This window comes from Heterodontus francisci, unplaced genomic scaffold (genome assembly GCF_036365525.1).
Source record: "Heterodontus francisci isolate sHetFra1 unplaced genomic scaffold, sHetFra1.hap1 HAP1_SCAFFOLD_89, whole genome shotgun sequence".
Lineage (NCBI taxonomy): Eukaryota > Metazoa > Chordata > Chondrichthyes > Heterodontiformes > Heterodontidae > Heterodontus > Heterodontus francisci.
The window spans coordinates 6,151,377-6,171,331 of record NW_027140677.1 but is presented as its reverse complement, the minus strand read 5'-3'; positions in this window follow the sequence as shown (position 1 = coordinate 6,171,331).

Genomic DNA, 19,955 nt, shown 5'->3' with positions numbered 1-19,955 from the left:
CATAATTCAAATTCACAACAGCCCAGCGTGGGATTTGAAATCCTGCTTTTTCAACCATCAGCTCAGGCCTTCAAATTAAAACCCATAAAAAAATATTAATTTTCCTAGTGCTATTGTCTGACTGTCTCAGGTTTTGCATATTGTTCCCTTCTCCTCTTCTTCCACGTTTCTCAAGTCTTTGAAGTTTGTCAGACATTGGTAAACTACTTCATGTGGTGTTCTGTAAATACCTTCAATTCAGTGCATCTGCAAGGGACACAATTCAAATTCTCGCCTTATTACGTCAACCAAAACCTGCAGGTCCATTCAAACACCCCTATTTCCTGTCTCTGCAAAGATAGCTCACACTTCCACAATGCAGGAATGTCTGAATGGAAACAGCCTTTGACACATTTCCCAGTACGTTTACAAACACTTTTCAGGATGAAGCTACATTCAACTGAATGCCATGATCTGTTTCTCTGTCAATTTTAAAGCACTAACCTTACATTAGTGAGGAGTCAGTCTCTGAAATAAATGTCCCAGTGCTGTGGTAACATAAAATCGCCACTGAAAACGAACCTAAAATGGCTGACTGACGTTCTGAGTGAGGCGGGAAAGAGAGAGAGACAGACAGAAAGAGACATAAAGAGGAAGACACAGAATGAGAGCGTATCTCAGACACAGAGTGTGATAGCAGGATATTTGTCAGAGGACAGAGGAAGAGAAGGTGGCCATTTAGCCCCTCAACCCTGTTCTGTCATTCAATGAGATCATGGCTGATCTGTGATCTAACTCCATGTATCCGTCTTAGCCCCATATCACTTAATACCTTTTGTTAGCAAAAATCTATCAAACTCAGATTTAAAAATTAACAAGTGTCTCAGGATCAATTGCTGTTTGTGGAAAAGAGTTCCAAACTGATTCCGCACCTGCTGTGTTGAAGTGTTTCTTCAATTCACTCCTGAATGGTTTTACACTATGTTTCGATTTTTAGACTATGTCCACAACTTCTAGTTTCTGGAGCCAGTGGGAATAGTTTCTCTCTGTCTCCCCGATCAGTTTCCTTTAATATTCTGAAAAGATTCATCAAATCACCCTTAATCTTCTAAATTTCAGGGATACAGAGTAAAGCTCCATTTACACTGTCCCATTAAACACTCGCAAGCCAAGCACAGTGTGGGGTTAGACACAGAGTAAATTTCCCTCTGCACTGTCCCATCACACACTCCCGGGGCAGCGGCAGCATGGGGCTAGATACAGAGTAAAGACAGTGCCTATTGTATTATAAACAGAGAAATGATCTTGTGCCGTACAAACTGAGACCGGGTGAAATGCAGCTTCAGCAGAGACACGCACAGAAATACAGACACTGATACACACAAAAACCGACTCACAGAGACTCCACAATCTGCACATCAGTAATAATCAACCAACAGAACTTTCATAAAATATTCCCATGTTCTGTCCAATCCTGTGTTGTGCGTTTTGTGTTCTTGTGTGTTCCATTTCACCAGACTGCCTCGATCCTCCTGAAGTCTGATACTAGTCCCTTCCCTATTTATTACTTCGCAGATGTCACAAACAATGGTAAACATTGACGTTATGCCCTGTAAACATAAGTCCAAGTCATTATATATATCAAAAAGAGCAGTGGTCCTAATGTAAACCTCCACTGTATACCTCCCTCCAGTCTGAAACAACCATTGTCCATTCTCTCAGCCAATGTCGTATCCACTCAGCCAATGCCCCTTTCATCCATGGAGCATCAATATTGCTAACTGGTCAATTAGCAGGCACCATTAAGTCCTCCCCATGAGGACCCTGGTCCCAGACCTCTCTGTTTCCACTCTCCCATCAACATTCCCCAGACAGGAACAGCATGGATTAGATACAGAGTAATGCTCCTTCCACACTGTCCCATCCAACAGTCCCAGGGGCAGGAACATCATGGGGTGGATACAGAGTGAATCTCACTCTACACTGTCCGAAGCAGACGCAGTGAGAGACAGAAAGAGAGAAACAGACTGAAAGGGTAACTGAGAGTGAAAGAAGGATATTTAACATTGGACATAGGAAGACGAGGAGGCAATGTAACTCCTCGACCCCGTTCCAGCATTCAGTGAGATCAGGGCTGATCTGTGATCTAATTAATACCATCTATTCCATATTTGCCCCTTATCTCTTAATGCCTTTGATTAACAAAAGTCTATCAATCTCAGAGTTAAAAATTTACAAGTGTCTCAGCATCAATTGTGTTTGTGGAAGAGAGTTAAAAATTGATACCACACCTGGTGTGTTGAAGTGTTTCTTCATTTCGCTCCTGAAAGGTTTTGAGACGACGTTCAGATTTTTAGACTGTGCCCACAAGTTCCTGACTCTGCAGCTATTGTGAATAGTTACTCTCTGTCTACCCTCTGTCTCCTTGTCTGCACTGCGCCATCGAACAATCTCAGAGAAGGTACAGCACGGGTAAGATACAGAGTACAGTTCAGTTTAAACATTCCCTGGAGTGTCGGATTAACCCGGGGCCCTCACTGTGCCCGGCTCAGCCTCAAGACTGAAAGAAGCGATAGTGCGAGCGAGGTATCAGCTGGGAAGGTGAGTTTCAGCTTAAGATAAATTACCTTTTGTTTCGGCGGACCGGGGACTGTTGGGTAAGTAAACCGAAATATATTTGGGCAGTTTAAAATAACTTACCTTTGTTGTGGCAGCTTTTTCTGAAAGGAGCGATAGTGCGAGCGAGGTATCAGCTGGGAAGGTGAGTTTCAGTTTAAGATAAATTACCTTTTGTTTCGGCGGACCAGGGGACGGTTGGGTAAGTAAACCGAAATATATTTGGGCAGTGGCTAAACCCAAAACACAACAAGTGTAGTGTCTCCCACCCATCCTCCTTCGATAACCAAAAAAAATGACTCTTTTTTGAAGGGTTTGGGAAGGTAAGGTTTTCCGTTTTTTTATTTAATCTCTGTTGTCAATTCAGTGCGGAGAGGATGGAAGCTAGGGCAGTTGCATGCTCCTCTTGCAGGATGTGGGAGGTGAGGATCGCCACTTGTGTCGCTGCTGACTTCACCTGTGAGAAGTGCTCCCAACTCCAGCTCCTCGCAGACCACGTTAGGGAACTGGAGCTGGAGGAACTTCGGATCATTCAGGATGCTGAGGGGGTGATAGCGAGTAGTTATAGGGAAGTAGTGACACCTAAGTTACAGGATAAAGGTAGCTGGATGGCCGTCAGGGGAGGGAAAGGGAATAGGCGCACAGTGCAGGGATTCCTTGTGGCCGTTTCTCTCAATAATAAGTATACCGTTTTGGATAGGGTTGGGGGGACGACCTATCAGGTGAAAGCCACATTGGCCAGGTCTCTGGCACTGAGCCTGGCTCAGTGGCTCAGAAAGGAAGGGGGGAGAACAGGAGAGCGGTAGTGATAGGAGATTCAATGGTTAGAGGAACAGAAAGGAGCTTCTGTGGTCGTGAACGAGGCTCCCGGATGGTATGTTGCCTCCCGGGTGCCAGGGTCAGGGATGTCTCGGATCGAGTCTATAGAATTCTTAAGGGGGAGGGGAGCAGCCAGAGGTCGTGGTACATATCAGTACCAATAACATAGCTAGGAAAAGGGATGAGGAGCAGAAAAGCGAATATAGGGAGTTAGGATGGAAGCTGAAAGGCAGGACGAGCAGAGTAGTATTCTCAGGTGTGTTACCGGTGCCACGTGCTAGTGAGGCTAGAAACAGGGAGCGAGTGCAGCTGAACACGTGGCTACAGAACTGGTGTAGGAGGGAGGGATTCAGATAAGTGGATCATTGGGATGCCTTCTAGGGAAGGAGGGAACTGTACAAGAAGGACGGGTTGCATCTGAACTGGAGGGGCACCAATATCCTGGGCGGGAGGTTTGCTAGAGCACTTCGGGAGGGTTTAAACTAGTTTGGCAGGGGGATGGGAACCGGAGCTACGGATCAGTGGATGGGTTAGCTGTTGAACAGGCAGATACAGAGTGCAGAGAGTCGGTGAGGAAGGTTAGACAGTTGACAGGGCAAAGTTGCAGCCAGTATGATGGGTTGAAGTGTGTCTATTTTAACGCAAGAAGTGTCAGGAATAAGGGTGATGAACTTAGAGCATGGATCAGTACTTGGAGCTACGATGTTGTGGCCATTAACGGAGACGTGGATATCACAGGGGCAGGAATGGATGTTGGATGTTCCAGGGTTCAGATGTTTCGAAAGGAATAGGGAGGGAGGTAAAAGAGGTGGGGGAGTGGCATTGCTAATCAGGGATAGTATCACAGCTGCAGAAAGGGAGGTCATCGAGGAGGGTTTGTCTACTCATTCATTATGGGTGGAAGTCAGAAAAAGGAAAGGAGCAGTCACTTTGTTGGGAGTTTTCTATAGACCCCCCAATAGCAACAGAGACATGGAGGAACAGATTGGGAGGCAGATTTTGGAAAGGTGCTGAAGTAACAGGGTTGTTTTCACGGGTGACTTCAACTTCCCTACTATTGATTGGAACCTCCTTAGTGCAAATAATTTGGATGGAGCAAATTTAGTCAATTGTGTCCAGGAAGGTTTCCTGACTCAATATGTACATCGGCCGACTAGAGTGGAGACTATTTTGGACTTGGTGCTTGGCAACGAACCAGGCCAGGTGGCAGATCTCTCGGTGGGAGAGCATTTCGTTGATTGTGATCACAACTCCCTGACCTTTACAATAGTCATGGAGAGGGATATGAGCAGACGGGATGGGAAAATATTCAATTGGGGGAGGAGGAATTACAATGCTATTAGGCAGGAACTGGGGAGCATAAATTGGGAACAGATGTTCTCAGGGAAATACACGACAGAAATGTGGAGGGTGTTAAGGGAGCACATGCTGCGACTGCTGAATAGGTTTGTGCCAATGAGGCACGGAAGGGATGGAAGGCTGAAGGAACCTTGGATGACAAGAGATGTGGAACAGCTAGTCAAGAGGAAGAAGGAAGCTTACTTCCGGTTGAGGAAGCAAGGATCAGACAGGGCTCTAGTGTATTACAAGGTAGCCAGGAAGGAACTGAAGAATGTACTTAAGAGAGCCAGAAAGGGACATGAAAAAGTCTTGGCGGGTAGGATTAAGGAAAATCCCAAGGCGTTCTACACTTATGTGAGGAACAAGAGGATGGCCAGAGTGAGGGTAGGGCCGATCAGAAATAATGGAGGGAACTTGTGCCTGGAGTCGGAGGAGGTAGCAGAGGTCCTAAATGAATACTATGCTTCAGTATTGACTAGTGAGAGGAACCTGGTCGTTTGCGAGGACAGCGTGGAACAGGCTGATATGCTTGAACAGGTTGAGGTTAAGAGGGAGGATTTGCTGGAAATTTTGAATGATATGAGGACAGATAAGTCCCCGGGGCCAGACGGGATATACCCAAGGATATTACGGGAAGCGAGGGAAGAGGCTGCTGCGCCTTTGGCGATGATCTTTGCATCCTCACTGTCCACTGGAGTAGTACCGGATGATTGGAGGGAGGCAAATGTTATTCCCTTCTTAAGAAAGGGAATAGGGAAAACCCTGGGAATTATAGACCAGTCAGTCAGACATCATTAGTGGGCAAATTATTGGAGAGGATTCTGAGAGACAGGATTTATGATTACTTGGAAAAGCATGGTTTTATTAGAGACAGTCAGCATGGCTTTGTGAGGGGCAGGTCATGCCTCACAAGCCTTATTGAATTCTTTGAAGATGTGACAAAACACATTGATGAAGGAAGAGCAGTGGATGTGGTGTATATGAGTTTTAGCAAGGCGTTTGATAAGGTTCCTTATGGTAGGCTCATTCAGAAATAAGAAGGCATGGGTACAGGGAAAGTTGGCTGTCTGGATACAAAATTGGCTGGCCCATAGAAGTCAGAGGGTGGTAGTAGATGGGAAGTATTCAGCATGGAGCTCGGTGACCAGTGGTGTTCCACAAGGATCTGTTCCGGGACCTCTGCTCTTTGTGAATTTTATAAATGACTTGGATGAGGAAGTGGAAGTCTGGATTCGCAAGTTTGCCGATGACACAAAGGTTGCTGGAGTTGTGGATAGTGTGGAAGGCTGTTGTAGGTTGCAACTGGACATTGACAGGATGCGGAGCTGGGCTGAGAAGTGGCAGATGGAGTTCAACCTGGAAAAGTGTGAAGTGATTCATTCTGGAAGGTCAAATTTGAATGCAGAATACAGGCTTAAAGACAAGATTCTTGGTAGTGTGGAGGAACAGAGGGATAGTTTAGTTTAGTTTAGAGATACAGCACTGAAACAGGCCCTTCGGCCCACCGAGTCTGTGCCGACCATCAACCACCCGTTTACACTATTCCTATACTAATTCCATATTCCTACCACATCCCCACCTGTCCCTATATTATCCCTACCACCTACCTATACTAGGGGCAATTTATAATGGCCAATTTACCTATCAACCTGCAAGTCTTTGGCATGTGGGAGGAAACCGGAGCACCCGGAGGAAACCCACGCAGACACAGGGAGAACTTGCAAACTCCACACAGGCAGTACCCGGAATTGAACCCGGGTCGCTGGAGCTATGAGGCTGCGGTGCTAACCACTGCGCCACTGTGCCGCCCCATGTCCATAGATCACTCAAAGTGACCACTCAAGTTGATAGGGTTGTTAAGAAGGTGTATGGTGTGTTGGCTTTCATTAACAGGAGGATTGAGTTTAAGAGCCGCGAGGTTATGCTGCAGCTCTATAAGCCCCTGGTTTGACCACACTTGGAATATTGTGTTCAGTTCTGGTCGCCTCATTATTGGAAGGATGTGGAAGCTATAGAGAGGTTGCAGAGGAGATTTACCAGGATGCTGCCTGTACTGGACAGCATGCCCTATGAAGAAAGATTGAGGGAGCTAGGGCTTTTCTCATTGGATCGAAGAAGAATGAGAGGTGACTTGATAGAGGGGTATAAGATGATGAGAGGCATAGATAGAGTGGATAGTCAGAGACTTTTTCCCAGGGTGGAAAGGGCTATCACCAGGGGCATACGTTTTAAGGTGATTGGTGGAAGGTTTCGGGGAGATGTCAGAGGTAGGTTCTTTACACAGAGAGTGGTGGGTGCATGGAATGCACTGCCAGCGGTAGTAGTAGAAGCAGGTTCATTAGGGGCATTTAAGAGACGCTTGGATAGGTACATGGATGATAGTAGAATGAAGGGTAGGTAGTTACTTAGATCTTAGAGTAGGTTAAAGGTTCAATACAACATCGTGGGCCGAAGGGCCTGTACTGTGCTGTACTGTTCTATGTTCTATGTTAAATGCATTGGAAAGGCGCCCGCTGCTATGACCAGACTGACCAAGAGAGTGTGGGAGAATGGTGCAATGACACGGAACACAAATACCCGAGTGCATCAAGCCTGTATCCTCAGGACCTTGCTGTACGGCAGCGAAGCCTGGACAACTTATGTCAGCCAAGAGCGATGTCTCAATTCATTCCATCTTCGCTGCCTCCGGAGAATCCTTGGCATCAGGTGGGAGGACCGTATCTCCAACACAGAAGTCCTCGAGGCGGCCAACATCCCCAGCATATACACTCTACTGAGCAAGCGGTGCTTGAGATAGTTTGGCCATGTGAGCCGCATGGAAGATGGCAGGATGCCCGAAGATACATTGTACAGCGAGCTCGTCACTGGTATCAGACCCACCGTCCGTCCATGTCACCGCTTTAAAGACGCCTACAAACGTGATATGAAGTCCTGTGACATTGATCACAAGTCGTGGGAGTCAGTTGCCAGCGGTCGCCAGAGCTGGCGAACAGCCATAAAGGCGGGTCTAAAGTGTTGCGAGTGGAAGAGATTGAGCCGTTGGCAGGAAAAAAGACAGAAGGGCAAGGTTGGAGCCAAATGTGTAACAGCCCCGACAACCTATTTTATCTGCAGCACCCGTGGAAGAGATAGTCTGTCTGGAATTGGACTCTATAGCCACTCCAGGCGCTGCTTCACAATCCACTGACCACCTCCAGGTGCTTATCCATTGTGTCTCGAGATAAGGAGACCAAAGAAAGAAAGAAGAAAGGATCACTCCACACTTGCTCACATTATATTCCATCTGCCATGTCCTTGCACATTCACTAAGCCTGTACAAATACCCCTAAAGCCTCCTTGCATCCCGCTCACAACTTAATTTCCCACCTAGTTTTGAGTCAACAGCAAATTTGGAAATATTCCTTTTGGCCCCCACATCCAAGTCATTTATGTAGATTGTGAACAGCTGTGACCGAAGCACTGATCCTTGTGGTACCCTATTAGTAACAGCCTGCCATCCTGGCAATGACACATGTATTTCTACTCTCTGCTTTCTTTCTGTTAACCAGTTCTCAATCCATAGCAGTATGTTACTCCCAATCCCATGTGCTCTAATTCTGTTTATTAATCTCCTGTACGGGACCTTATCAAAAGCCGTCTTAAAATGCAAATACAGCACATCCACTGGTTTTCCTTTCTCTATGCTACAAGTAATATCCTCAAATAAAAACTCCAACAGGTTTGTCAAACATGAGTTTCGTTTCATAAATCCACGTTGACTCCGCCGATCATATTGTTTGTTCCAATTGTCTTGTTATCTCATTCTTCTTAATAGATTCTAACATTTTCACTACTACTGACATCAAACTAACAGGCCTGCAGTTCTCTGTTTCTCTCCTGCTCTCTTCTTACAAATTGTGGCGACATTTGCTAATTTCCAGTGTGCAGGAACCTTTCCAAAATCTATAGAATTTTGAAAGATAACCACCGATGCATCTACTATCTTTGTAGCCCTTCCTTCAATACTCTGGGATGAAGCTCATCTCGTCCAGGGGATTTATTAATTTACAATACAATTCATTTTTCAAGTACTACCTCTTTATTTATACTAATTCATTTTCACAAGTCCCATGGTTTCCCAAACTTTCTTGAGGATTTTCTGTATCTTCCTCCGTGAAGACAGATACAAAGTAATTGTTTAGACTCTCCGCCATTTCCTCATTCTACATCACAAACCGCTTGCAATGGACCCACATCCGTCCTTGCTAATCTATTCCTGTTCAAATACATAAAGAAGCATCAATTTTCTAGCTATCGTACATTCCAGATTTATTTTCCCTTTCCCGATTAGTTCATTGGTTCTCCTTTGTTGGTTTCTAAATTGCTCCCAATCCTCCGGCTTGCCACGTTTCATGGCGACTGGACAAGGCTTACAAGTTTGACCGAATGCAATATTTAACTTATTTTGTTAGCCATGGTTGATTCACCTTTCCTGTTGGGCTTTTGTTTCTTCGAGGAATGTACATTTGTTGTCAACCGTGAGATAACTTATTTAACTGCCATCCATTGTCTGGCTACCATCAAATCGTTTAATGCATTTTCTCAATACACCATAGGCAACTTGCCCTTCATATCTTCATAGTTTCCTTTGTTCAGATTTAAGAGCCTAATTTCAGAATGAACTACATCTTTTTTTCAAATGCAAAATTCGATCATATTGCGGCCATGATTTCATAATGGCTCCTTTACAACAAGGTTATTAATTAGCCCTTTCTCATTACAAAATACTAAATCAGAAATAGCTCAATCCCTCGTTGGTTTCTTCAACATATTGCTCCAGGCATCCATCTCGTACACATACTAGGAATTCATCCTCCACAGAATTAGTGCTAATTAGGATGAGATAATCTATCTGTAAATTGAAGATGCCCATTGTTACTGTATTGCCCATGTTACATGCAGCTGTAATTTCCTGATGTTTACCGTGTCCAACATTACCACTGTAGTTTGGTGGTCGTCAAAACATCTCCCCCCAATGTTTGCTGTCTCTTGCTGTTTCTTAGCTCCACCCAAACTGATTCTACATCTTGCTCCTTTGATCTAAGATACTGTCTCACGAATGTACTGTCCCATCCTGCATTAACAGCACCATCACAACTCCTTACCCACTCCGCCGATCCTTCCGAAATGACTGCATCGAGGATTAACATGTTCGTGTCGTAATGACGGGCCAGACATAAATTAAACAAAACTTTAATCCATTTTAAAAATCAAGCGCCACAATCCAACAGGCGCATGTTGAAATGAAATATCAAAAGCCTGACACAAATGCAGGTCGACGCATTGAATCCTGCCTCTGGGTGAAGGACACTGTCCAAGGCGGATGGACAGCCTGTCCAATAATATTCCTCATCCCAAAGCTCTCTCACTCTCTCCACATATTGTCATCATAGTTTTCAAAGTAAAACAAATGCCCCCAGGAGCAGAGCAGTAAAGTACATTAAATTGGATAAATCAAAGCAAAAGATACTCAGGACTAGGTGCAGCAAGATCCCAAAACTGTTTTCTCTCAGTTGTACTGACAATCTCTCAGTAACATCTCAATTCAAACAAATGCTGGTTAGAAAGCAAAGGGTCAAAAGTGATATCGATTGAGGCCACAATGCGAGCACACAACCCACACACACCAGACTGAGAGAAATATCCCTTCCACTGGAAATAGAGGGAGGGAGAGGGTTTGGAATTTGAACTGGGACTCCTTTCCACCCAGACACAACCCAGCTCAACAGTTTGCTTCACAAGTGAATATGTTTGAATTTAAAGCTAGTCTAATGATGGCCATGAAACCATTGTTAATTGTTGTAAAAACCCATCTGATTCACTAATGTCCTTCTGGGAAGGAAATCTGCTGTCATTACCTGGTCGGGCCTACATGTGACTCCAGATTCACAGCAATCTGGTTTACTCTTACATGCCCTCGAAATAGCCCCGCAAGCCACTCAGTTCAAGGGCAATTAGGGATGGGCAATAAATGCTGGCCTGGCTTGCGACGCGCGCACATCCTATGAAAGAACAAAAAAAAATGTTACTCATTGGGATGTTGTTCAATATGTTCCTCAGGGTCCTGTCCTTTGACATGTTAATTCAACACAATGAGGACAGAACCAGTTTGACCAGGGGACCTGTTTTGTTGATGTAAAACATTTAACTCTAAGCCCTTGTCGGGAACATTACTGCAGTTTGAAAATGTCTGACCCCCCTTCCAGGACCCACACAGGGATTGGAAAATGTTCGGGAGGCAGTGACACATGCCAATTCCAACCTCAGCTCAAAACTCACGTTGAACAAATTCAGATCCATCAGTCTGACTTTCCCTCGCTGTCTGTCTGTCTCTCTCCCATGCTCTGTCTGTCTCACTGTCACTCCCCCTCTCTCTCACTCGTTCTAAGTCTGTCTCTTTCCGTGTCTGATTTGCTCTCTCATTCCACGTCAGTCTCTATCTCCCTCTCTATCTATCTCTTGGTTTTGTGCTCTGTCTGACTCACTCTCACTTCCGTTCTCGTTATCTCTCTCTCTCTCATTCCCTCTGTGTCTCTTGTAAACATTCCGTCTGCCTAACTGTCTTTTTCATTCCTCTCCCCACGTCTCTTCCTCACTCTGTTTTAGATTTAGATTAGATTAGATTAGAGATACAGCACTGAAACAGGCCCTTCGGCCCACCGAGTCTGTGCCGAACATCAACCACCCATTTATACCAATCCTAAACTAATCCCATATTCCTACCAAACAACCCCACCAGTCCCTATATTTCCCCTACCACCTACCTATACTAGTGACAATTTATAATGGCCAATTTTATCTATCAACCAGCAAGTCTTTTGGCTTGTGGAAGGAAACAGGAGCACCCGGAGAAAACCCACGCAGACACAGGGAGAACTTGCAAACTCCACACAGGCATTACCCGGAATCGAACCCGGGTCCCTGGAGCCGTGAGGCTGCGGTGCTAACCACTGAGCCACTGTGCAGCCCTAATTGTGCTCTGAAATTTTCTACTTTCTCTCTCTCTTCAATCCTTTCTATCACTCCCTGTCTGTATTTCTGTATCAATCTGTCTGCTTCCTTTATCTCACTCTCTGTCACCTCGTCTCCTTCGTTCATGTGGTCTGTCCCCCTGTCTCTTTCGTTCATACGGTGGCACCCCGTCTCTTTCATATCTCTCTCTCTCTCTCTCATTTTTTTGTTATCCATACATTGGCACATTGTAGCTGTGCCTTTTATCTGGGACAGAGAGAGGATCACCCATTGTACAATACACACTGTAGAATTTTGTCATTCACCTTTTGGAACTATGTGTTTTCTGGGCCAGAGACAGCAGGTTGCATATTTAAATGGAGTTTTGATATATGTTCATTCCCTCATTGCAGTATTGCCATGTTACTGGACAAGATAGAAAGAGAGATAGCGAGAGAGGAAGCTGGTGTTGCTCATTGGAAATGGGGAAGTTCTGAGTTGTTCATTCCCGAATTGTGGAACTGTCTGTTACCTGGGCCAGAGAGAGGAGCTGGAACTGATCATTGGAATTCGATGCTACGTTTCTTGTAGCAAAGGTATTATTCCGGCTGGAGGGCTAAATATTAACAAGAGAACGGCAGTTCCAGGCTAATTGATCTGAAACTTTAAATCATAAAAATAGAATCATAGAAATTTTAACGCACAGAAAGAGGCCACTTGGCCCATCGTGTCTGTGCCAGCCAAAAAACGATCCACCTATTCTAATCCCACCTTCCAGCATTTGGTTCGTAGCCCTGCAGATTACGGCACTTGATATGCATATCCAGACTCCTTTTGATTGAGTTGAGGGTCTCTGCCTCCATTACCTTTTCAGGCAGCGAGTTCCAGACCCACATCAGCCTCCAGGTGAAAACATTTTGTCTCATCTCCCTTCTGATTATTTTGACAATCAATTTACATCTATCCCCCCCCAGTCACTGAACTCACTGCTGAGGAGAATAGAACCTTCACCTCCACTCTATCCAGGCCCCTCAACATTCTGTACATTTCAAACAGATCTGTTCCAAGCAGAACAAACCCAGCCTATCCAATCTTTCCTCATAGCTGCATTTTTCCTGTCCTGGCAACATCCTCGTAAATTCCCTTTGTACCCTCTCCAGTGCAGTTACATCCTTTTTGTTGTGACGTGACGAGAACTGGACACAGTACTCAAGTTGTGACCGAACTAATGAATTATACAGTTCCAACATAACCTCCCTGCTCTTATATTCTATACCTCGGCTAATAAAGGAAAGGATTCCATATGCCTTCTTAACCACCTTATCGACCTGTCCTGCTACCTTCAGGGATCTGTGGACATTCACTCCAAGGTCACTCACTGCCTCTGTACTTCTCAGTATTTCCCCATTAATTGTACATTCAGTTGTCTTGTTTGACCTCCCCAAATGCATCACCTCACAATTCTCTGAGTTGAACTCCATTTGCCACTTCTCTGCCCATCTCCCAGATCATCAATATCTTCCTGCAGCCAACAACTATACTCCTCGCTATCTACTACAAGGCCAATCTTTGTGTTGTCTGCAAACTTCTTGATCATGCTCCTTACATTTTCATCCAAAACTTGAATGTAAACCACAAAAAGCAGGGGACTCAGTACTGAGGCTTACAGAAGGCCACTGGAAACATCCCTCCATTCGCTAAAACACCCGTCAACAATTACCCTTTGTGTCCTGCCACTGAGAAACTTCTGTATCCACATTGCTGCATTTCCTTTGATCCCATGGGATTTTAATTTCCTAACCAGTCTGTCCTGTGGGACCTTCGCAAAAGCCTTGCTAACATTCTTGGAGACCACATCAACTGCACTACCCTCATCTATCTTTCTTGTTATTTCTTCAAAAAATTCAATCAGGTTGGTCAAACAAGATCTTCCCTTAATGAATCAATGCTGACTATCCGTGATTAAGCTATGCCTTTCTAAGTGACAGTTTATCCTCTCTCTCAGAAAATATTCCAATTATTTGCCCACTACTGAGGTTATACCGACTGGCCTGTAATTAATCGGTCTATCCTTCGCTCCCTTTTTAAATAGAGGTACAATGTCAGCTGTTCTCCAATAGTCCAGTACAACACCTGTGTCCAGTGAGTACCCAAACTCCCTATCTCTGTCACTACCGCCAGCCCCTACAACCCTTACTGTCTCTGAAACCTGCTGCAGCCCATACAATCCTCCCTATCCTGGTAACTTCCTCCAGCCCCTAAAACCCTCCAAGCTCGGTTCCCTCCTCAGCACCCCAATTCTCCCTATCTCTGTAACCTCCCCCAGCCGGGAAAACACTCCCTTTCTCTGTAACTTCCTCCAGACGAGACAACACTCCCGAGCTCAAACCTCCTCCAGCCCATATATACCTCGCTATCTCTGTCAGGTCCTCCAGTCCCCATAACTATCCCTATCTTGTCAAATCCACCAGCCCCTACAACCCTCCCTATCTCTGTGACCTCCACCAGCGCCGACAACTTCCCCCCCACCCCCCACCCCGCTTATCTCTGTAACCACCTCCAGCCCCTACAACACTCCGGATCACTGCCACCTGCTGCAAACCAGTTAACCCTGCCTATCTCTGTAACCTACTCAGCCCCTACAACACTACCTAACTCTGTTACGTCTTCCAGCCCCTAGAAGACTCCCTATCTCTGTAATTTCCTCAAGCCCTTGCAACACTCCCTAGCTTTGTAATCTCCTCTAGCCCCTACAGCCCTCCCAATCTGTGCAGCCTCTTACAATCCTCCCTATCGCCGTAACCTCGTCCAGTCCCTCCAACCCTCCCTATCTCTGGCACCTATTCAAGACCCAACAACGCTCCCTATCGCTGTCACCTCCTCCAGAGCGACAACATTCCCTAACTCCATCAACTCCTCCAGCCCCTACAATCTTCCCTTTAAATGCAACTTCCTCCAACCTCTAAAACCATCCCGATCTCTGGAAACTCCTCCATTCTCTACATCCCTTCTTATCTCTCCAAATTCCACCAGCCCTACAACACTCAATATCTCTGCAAGCTCCTCCACACCGGCAACCGTCCCTATCTCTGTAACGTCCTCCATCCCCTAGAAGCTTCCCTAAATCTATCACCGCCTCCAGTGCCTACAATTCTCCTTATCACTGTACTCCCCTCCAGCGCATACAACCCTCCCGATCTCTCTAACATCCTGCAGCCCCTCCAAGCTCCCTATCTCTGTAAACTCCCCCAGCGCCCACAACACACCCTATCTCTGTAACCTCCTCCTGACATTCCAACACTCCCTATCTCTGTCAGCTACTCCAGCCCCTACAACCCTCTCTATATGTGTAACCACCTCCAGTTCAACAATCCTCCTGATCACTGAAAGCTCCTCCATCCCCTACAAACCACCCTATATCTGTAACCTCCTCCATCCCCTACAAACCTCCCTATCTCTGTAACCTCCTCCAGTCTCTACAACCCTCCCTATATCTGTAACCTCCTCCAGTCCCTACACACCTCCCTATCTCTGTAACCTCCTCCAGTCCCTACAACCCTCGCTATCGCTATTACTTCCACAGATCCTACAACCCTCCCTCTTTTTGTAACCTCCTCAGCCCCTACAACCCTCCCTAGCGCTGTAAATTCCTCCTGCCCCTACAGTCCTCCGTATAACTGCCAAACCTTCCAGCCCCTATATCGATCCCTATCTCTGTAATTCCCTACAGCCCCTAGAACACCCCCCCCCCCACGATGTCTGCAACCTCCTCCAGCCCCTACAAATCTCCCGATCTCTGTAACCACCTCCACCACGACAACCCTCCCAATCTCTGTAATCTCCTTCATCCCCTACAATCCTCCCTATCTCTGTTACCTCTTCAGCCCACGACACTCCCTACTCTATGACCTCCTGCATCCCCTACAACAGTCTGTATTTCTGTAACCTTCTCCCTATCTTTGTAACCTCTTCCAGCCCCTACAACCCTCCTTAGCCCTATTACTTCCTCAGCTCCTGCAACACTCCCTCTCTTTGTAACCTCCATGGCCCCTACAAACCTGCCTACTCTGTAACCCCCTCCAGTCCCTAGAATCATCCATATCTCTGTAAACTCCTCGACCAGATACAACCCTCCGAATCTCTGTCATCTCCTCCAGCCCCTACAGCCTTCCCTATCTCTTCAACGTCCTCCAGCATCTACAAACCTGCCGATCTCTGTAACCTTCTCCACCAAGACGACCCTCTCGAACTCTGTAGCCTCCTCCACCAAGGCAACCCTCCCTAACACTGTCAGCTACTCCAGGCTCGACAACCCTCCCGATCTCTGTAACCTCCTCCACCCCTACAACCTTCCCTGTCTCATGTTTCAGGTCAGTGATGAAGGTTCTGATGAGGAGTCACCGACTTGCAAAGTTAACTGTGCTTCTCTCTCCACAGATGCTGCCAGACCTGCTGAGTATTTCCAGCATTTCCTGTTTTTATTTCACTTTACATCGATGCCCCCTTGTCTCTGACCTCTCTGGGAAGGTAAATAGGCCCATCACGTACACTCTATCCAGGTCCCTCAAACCTTACGACATTTCATATATCACTTCACCTCAGACTTCCCTCTTCCAAGCACAACAGCCCCAGCCTATCCAATATTTCTTCACAGCAACATTTTTTTCCAGACCTGCCAACATCCTCGTAAATTTGCTCTGTACCCTCTCTGGTGAAATTAAATCCTTTCTGTAATGTTGTGACCGTAACTGCACAAAGCACTCACGGTGTGGCCTAACCAAGGACTTATATCGTAACAGCATAACCTCTCTCCTATTCTGCACCTCGGCGAACAAAGGAAACGTATTCCCGATGTCTTCTTAACTCAGTTAGCGATCAGCCCTGCTATCTTCATGGATCTATGAACATTCACTCCAAGGCCCCACACTTCTTCTGCACCTGGAAGAATTCTCCCATTAATTGTGAATTCCTCTGTCCAGCTCGACCTCCCCAAATTCATCACCTCATACGGCTCTGCGTTGAGTACGATTTGCCACTGTTGTGCCCACCTGACTGGTCCATTAACATCTTCCTGCAGTCTACAGCTATTCTGCTCTCTCTCAACCACAGGGCCACTTTTTTGGTATCACCTGCAATCTTTTTGATCATGCCCACGACAGGGAATAAGTCTCCACTGACACGGTTATACCCCTGATCATTGCTATTTGTTGCACTCACCTTATATCAGCAGCATTGACTCTGATGCAAATAATGTGGTGGATAAAACACAATTATTTCAATGTCAATGATATTTTCTGAGTAAGACCTCTCTCGGGAATAAACCTGAAATCTGTACTCATACTGGATGGATGGCAATTATGAGAGGCGTCATTTACATTTTCCATATTATTGCATTGACCTTGTTCACTCCTGGCATTTCTATTGCAAATGAAACTGATCTCTCTGCAGTGGACACCGAATCCAGGGACAAAATCAATCCCGCTTCACTCTGTTCCTGCCTTTTCCCAGTTAAAATGTGAATTTTGAGTCTCTGATTCGGGACCATGTTCAGGGTTACAGCTCAGAACTGCTGTGAGTGATTTACGGGACAGACACTGTACACATCCATTTGAGAGGCAGTTGGGAAGTGATGATACAGAGTAAAGACACGGCCTATTGTATTATAAACAGAGAAATAGTCTTGTGCTGCACAAACTGAGACCGGGTGAAACGCAGCAAAAGCAGAGACGACTCCCAGGGCAAGAACAGCAAAGGGTGGATACAGAGTGAATCTCGCTCTACGCTCTCCAAAACAGACACACAGAGAGATGGAAAGAGAGAAATAGAGAGACACAGGCAGACAGAGTGACAGAGTGAAAGAAGGATATTTAACATCGGACATAGGCAGAGGAGGAGGCAATTTAACCCCTCAACCCTCTAGAATTCGGTGAGATCAGGGCTGATCTGTGATCTAACTAACACCTTATAATCCCACCTTTGCCCCTTATCTCATAATACCTTTGGTTAACAAGAATCTATCAATCACAGATTTAAAAATTAAAACTTAAGCCAGCATGAATCCCTATTAGCAGAAGAGAGTGCCAAAATTGCAAAGAAATCCAAAGGAATGATTGGACAATCTGGGTTTGTTTTCCTTGGAAAAGAGGAGTCTGAGGGGAGATTGAGTTGAAGTGTATAAAATTATGAGGGGCCTCGATAGAGCGGATAGGAAGGACCTATTTCCCTTAGCACAGAGGTCCACAAGCGGGGACATAGATTTCAAAATGTCCACAACCAGTATGATGAGGGTGTGATAGCTCCCACAGTGGAATGGCTTGATGGACGTTTAATTTGGAGGATATTCCCTCTGGATCTCTCCTGATGTTTCTCTCTCCATACCTATCTCTTGTATGTCTGCGCAATGAAGGATTATATCAAATTAATACTTCTAACATTCTCCCTTTCAATCCATCCCATCAATCTCTCTCTCTCCAACCTTGTCCCTCTCTGCAGCAATCTCTCTTTCTGCATGTCTAACCCTCTCTCCTTCTGTCTCTCTCCTAGTGTCAGAGATAGCAGGATGGAGAGACGGAGCGAGGAAGACAGAGAAAATGTTGAAGGAACTGTACTCTGTTTCTCAGCTGTGCTGAACCTGCTCTCAGAGTGTTTGATGGGCGACATTAATCGGCCGTGTACAGTCCTGTATCAGGCTGTGAAGAAGCAGAGCATGTTCAGTACACAACGGGTCAAAGTGACCGAGTCCCTCCTGTCAGCTACTGGGAAGAGAGACTGACCTTAACTTCAAGGCAGCGTTTGACCGAGTGTGGCATCGAGGAGCCAAGTAAAACTGAAGTCAGCAGGAATCCGCTGGTTGTAGTCATACCGAGCCCAAAGGAAGATGGTTGTGGTTGTTGGAGGTCAATCATCTCAGTCCCAGTACATCACTGCAGGGGTTCATCAGGGTAGTGTCCTCGGCCCAACCATCTTCAGCTGCTTCCTCATTGACCTGCCCTCCATCATAAGGTCAGAAGTAGGGATGTTCACTGATGATTGCACAGTGTTCAGTTCCATTCACACCTCCTCAGATAATGAAATACCAGCAGGAAATACTGGAAATACTGAGCAGGTCAGGCATCATCTGTGGAGTGAGAAACAGAGTTAATGATTCAGCTCGATGGTTTCCAGCATCCACAGTATTTTGCCTCAGATAATGAAGCAATCCAGCGCCACATGCACCAAGACCGGGACAACATTCAGGCATGGGCCGACCAGTGACAAGTAACATTCACGTCACACAAGTGCCAGGCAAAACCGTCTGCAACAAGAGAGAATCCAACCACCTCCCCTTGGCATGCAGAGCATTATCCCATCGCTGAATCCCCCAGCATCATCATCCTGGGGAAACATTGACATCAAATTTAACTGAACAAATCAGATCAATAGTTTTTTCACCCAGTGGCTGGTGGGTGGCATGGAACTCACTACCTGAAAGGATTAGTATAAAATGGGTGGTTGATGGCCGGTACAGACTGGGTGGGCCGAAGGGCCTGTTTCTGTGCTGTATCTCTGTGTGACTCTCTGACTCGAAAGGATGGTAGAGGCAGAAACCCTCTTCATATTTGAAACAATCTCTTGGATCTGTACTTGAAGGAATAGCTTCTCCATATTTAAAGTGGGTCAGGAATAATTCTCCTCGTCTGCACTGTCCCATTGAACAATCTCAGAGAAGGTACAGCACGGGTTATATACAGAGTGCAACTCCGTTTAAACATTCCCTGGAACATCGGATTCACCCAGGTCACTCACTGTGCCCGGCTCAGCCTCACGACTCACTTGCCTCAGTCACTGAGACGCACCTGTATCACTTGCCTTAACGTAAGTGGATGCTGTGTTTGGGAGCAGGACAGGCACACGGGATTAGGAGGATAAGCATCAATGATCCCTCAGAGAATCAGAACAGACCAGCTAGACTCAGAAAAGTAAACTTCTGTTGAATTTGTCAGCCTTGTATTGTGGAATGTTTGAGTATTGGTGAGAATGTTGAGCCAGTGACATTTTTCCCCAGTGGGATGAATAGATACTCTATGACTATATTACAACAGTAAGGTACCGCGTGTAATGTAAATATGGACTGAAATAACAATGTAACTGATCAATTTTCAGTTGATACTATGACTACAGTTATACCTGCAATCCTGTGAGAATGTACACAAGACACGATGGGATGAAGT